The sequence below is a fragment of the Mus musculus genome, chromosome 18 (genome assembly GCF_000001635.26).
Source record: "Mus musculus strain C57BL/6J chromosome 18, GRCm38.p6 C57BL/6J".
Taxonomy (NCBI): domain Eukaryota; kingdom Metazoa; phylum Chordata; class Mammalia; order Rodentia; family Muridae; genus Mus; species Mus musculus.
The window spans coordinates 14,593,722-14,598,341 of NC_000084.6; positions in this window are offsets into that span (position 1 = coordinate 14,593,722).

Here is a 4,620-nt window from a genome sequence, read left to right on the forward strand (position 1 = left end):
CATCCCTGCATCCCTGAGATGAAGCCTACTTGATCATGAAGGATGATCGTTTTGATGTGTTCTTGGATTTGGTTTGAGAGCATTTTACACTTGATCTTAGCCAAAAGGCCAAGAAGGGATTTGAGAGCATTTTATTGAGTATTTTTGCATCAATGTTCATGAGGGAAATGGGTCTGAAGTGCTCCTTCTTTGTTGGGTCTTTGTGTGGTTTGGGTATCAGAGTAATTGTGGCTTCATAGAATGAATTGGGTAGAGTACCTTCCGTTTCTACTTTGTGGAATAGTTTGAAGAGTATTGGTATTAGATCCTCTTTGAAGGTCTGATAGAACTCTGCACAAAACCCATCTGGTCCTGGGCTTTTTTTGGTTACTAGACTTTTAAAGACTGTTTCTATTTCTTTAGGGGACATGGAACTGTTTGGATCATTAATCTGATCCTGATTTAACTTTGGTACCTGGTATCTGTCTAGGAAATTGTCCATTTCATCCAGGTTTTCCAGTTTTGTTGAGTATAGGCTTTTGAATAGGATTTGATGTTTTCTGGATTTCCTCAGGTTCTGTTGTTATGCCTCCCTTTTTATTTCTGATTTTGTTAATTAGGATACTGTCTCTGTGCCCTCTGGTTAGTCTGGCTAAAGGTTTATCTGTTTTGCTGATTTTCTCAAAGAATCAGCTCCTGGTTTGGTTGATTCTTTGTATAGTTCTTTTTGTTTCCACTTGGTCGATTTCAGCCCTCAGTTTAATTACTTCCTGTCCTCTACTCCTCTTGGGTGAATTTGCTTCTTTTTGTTCTAGAGCTTTTAGGTGTGCTGTCAAGCTGCTAGTGTATGCTCTCTCTAGTTTCTTTTTGGAGGCACTCAGAGCTATGAAATTTTTCTCTTAGGACTGCTTGCATTGTGTCCCATAAGTTTGGGTATGTTGTGGCTTCATTTTCATTAAACTCTAAAAAGTCTTTAATTTCTTTCTTTATTTCTTCCTTGACCAAGTTATCATAGAGTAGAGTGTTGTTCAGCTTCCACATGTATGTGGGCTTTCTATCATTTATGTTGTTATTAAAGATCAGCCTTAGTCCATGGTGATCTGATAGGATGCATGGAATTATTTCAATCTTCTTGCATCTGTTGAGGCCGGTTTTGTGACCAATTATATGGTCAATTTTGGAGAAGGTACCATGAGGTGCTGAGAAGAAGGTATATCCTTTTGTTTTAGGATAAAATGTTCTACAGATATCTGTTAAATCCATTTGTTTTATAACTTCTGTTAGTTTCACTGTGTCTCTAGTTTCTGTTTCCAGGATCTGTCCATTGATGAGAGTTGGGTGTTGAAGTCTCCATTATTATTGTGTGTGGTGCAATGTGTGCTTTGAGCTTTAGTAAAGTTCTTTTATGAATGTGGGTGCCCTTGCATTTGGAGCATAGATGTTCAGAATTGAGTCTTTATCTTGGTAGATTTTTCCTTTGATGAGTATTAAGTGTCCCCTTCTTATCTTTTTTGATAACTTTAGGTTGAAAGTCGATTTTATTTGATATTAGAATGGCTACTCCAGCTTGTTTCTTGGGACCATTTGCTTGAAAAATTGATTTTGAGCCTTTAACTCTGAGGTAGTATCTGTCTTTGTCACTGAGGTAGGTTTCCTGTATGCAGCAAAATGTTGGGTCCTGTTTATGTAACCAATCTGTTAGTCTATGTCTTTTTATTGGGGAATTGTGTCCATTGATATTAAGAGATATTAAGGGAAAGTAATTGTTACTTCCTGTTACTTTTGTTGTTAGATTTGAAATTCTGTTCATGTGGCTATCGTCCTTTAGGTTTGTTGAAAGATTACTTTCTTGCTTTTTCTAGGGCATAATTTCTCTCCCTTTTGGAGTTTCCCCTTTATTATCCTTTAAAGGGCTGGATTTGTGGAAATATATCGTGTAAATTTGGTTTTGTAATGGAATTCCTTGGTTTCTCCAGCTATGATAATTGAGAGTTTTGCTGGGTATAGTAGCAAGGACTATGTGACAGGAGGAATTCCTTTTCTGGTCCAAACTATTTGGAGTTCTGTAGGCTTCTTGTATGTTCATGGACATCTCTTTCTTTAGGTTAGGGAAGTTTTCTTCTATAATTTTGTTGAAGATATTTACTGTTTTCAATACCTATTATCCTTAGTTTTGGTCTTCTTATTGTGTCCTTGATTTCCTGTGTGTTTTGGGTTAGGATCTTTTTGCATTTTGCATTTTCTTTGATTGTTGTGTCAGTGTTTTCTATGGAATCTTCTGCCCCTGAGATTCACTCTTCAGTCTCTTGTATTCTGTTGGTGATGCTCACATCTATGACTTCTGATTTCTTTCCTAGGTTTTCTTTCTCCAGAGTTGTCTCCCTTTGTGATTTTTTTATTGTTTCTACTTCCATCTTTAGATCCTGGATGGCTATGTTCATTTCCTTCACCTGTTTGGTTGTGTTTTCCTGTAATCCTTTAAGGGATTTTTGTGTTTCCTCTTTAATGGTTTCTACCTATTTACCTGTGTTCTCCTGTATTTCTTTAAGGGAGTTATTTATGTCCTTCTTAAAATCCTCTATCAGCATCATGAGATATGATTTTTAAGTCCAAGTCTTGCTTTTCTGGTGTGTTAGGGTATCTAAGACTTACTGTGGTGGGAATCCTGGCTTCTGACGATGCCACATAGTCTTGGTTTCTGTTGGTAAGATTTTTGTGTTTGTCTTTCACCATCTGGTAATCTCCGGTGTTAGATGTTCTTGCTGTCTCTGGACAGAGCTTGTTCCTCCTGTGGGTTTGTAAACCTGTCCCAGCACTCCTGGGAGACCAGCTCTCTCCTGGCAAGACCAGTGCACAGAGGGCTGCAGAACAGCCCTACCTCCTGGGTGCAGATGGAGGCAGGAAGGACCCTGTCCCAGCTGCTGCTGCTTCTGAGGCCTGTGTGCTCCTGGCTGGTCCTGCCTTAGGCAGTCACTGGAGAGAAAATGGCAGTCTCACCTGAATCCTGAGGTCAGAGTACTCCTCATCTACTGTTTCAATCCTACAGTTGAAGAGCTCTTAATCCAGACCCTTTATCCCCTGACAAACTTAAGGAAGCATTTGCTCAAAAGCACTGAGTCCTCATGTGGACCCAAAACTTCCACATTTCTAATGCCTCCCCTCCGACACTCCTGGATTATTACTTAGTAAAGTCTATATTCCATCTTTGCTACCCCAGTCACAACGGGGGAGCCCCCTGGGACCACTCTTCACAGGCACTTACATGACTGTATGCTTGTCCTTCTGCAGATCTCAAGCCAGCTCTTATTCCTTCACTGGCAAGGCAATTCTTTTCCTTCCTCTGCCTCCTTGCCCCTGAATCCTAAAGCCCTGCCTCTGACTCCCTGCCCAGCCATTGGCTGCTGGCAACTTTATTTATCATTCAGAACCAGCATGGGGTAGGGACCCTCAGCATCTCACAGGGGTGCAGTTTGGAAGCCCATAATGCAAGCAATAAACCAAATCCAGAACAGGGAGGGAGGAGGAAAGAAGGGATTGAAGGAGGGAGGGAGGGAGGGAGGGAGGGAGGGAGGGAGAAGAATAGAAGGGAAGAGAAGAAAAGGAGAGGAGAGGAGAGGAGAGGAGAGGAGAGGAGAGGAGAGGAGAGGAGAGGAGAGGAGAGGAGAGGAGAGGAGAGGAGAGGAGAGGAGAGGAGAAAAACATTTACAATAAAAAACTAAAACTACTCCCAGCCTGTGGCACGGTACACAGGACAGACCCTGCCTCCGGGAATCAATCATTCATGGTGATGGCTGCACTCTTGAGCTTGAGCCACCATCTTGTGGGAACCAGATTGCTCCCCTCAAGGACTTCCTTGAACCACCTCGCAGATCCAGAGCCCAGGAGGGATCAGTGAGACATCTGGATCACTGTCTTCTTATCCCTGTTGTTCCATGCCCTAATCCTTCCCTGACTTAAACCAGGACACATGCAGGTGGCCTGGAGATGTACTTAGGGCTCACTGAGCCCAGGGTGTGCTTCCCACTTCCATTACCTTGACGAAATCTCCCTTAGCTCCTCTTCACCATTACTGAGCCATTTGATTGACATACTGGGACAGATGATCCAGCCTAGCCTATGAGGATTCCAGGAACCTAGCTTTTGCTTTAAATGTGTTGTTACAGTACATAGGTTGGTATAATTTTGAAAAGCTCGGAGTCAGTCAAAAGTGACATCTGTGCTGCGTCCCCTTTCTACTCCTTCATGCTGTTCACCTTCTTCTACTTTCACAACCTCCGATCTCCCCAAAAGTCACATGCCATTTTCTCAGCTATCCAGAACTCTCTACAAACACCCTCTGGACTAGAACTGCATGCCTCCACTCTGCACTCCAAGAGCGGCTTCCTTGAGCTTCTTGGAGCAGTGCTGACAAGATATCAATGCAGTGCATGCCCTGCTTACGCTCAGACAGGCCTCTTGCTTGTTCGGATGAATGGCTTTCCTCTGAGCACCTGACATTTGTCTCCCATCCTCTTGGTTTGCTGTCTTCAGACAGCCCAAGTTTATGAAGGTTCCTATTTTTCATTCAGTTTTTCTTCTACACACACTATTCTATTTTTCTCCTTCATTGATGTAAGTTTAATCCATTTTGAAGTGATAGTC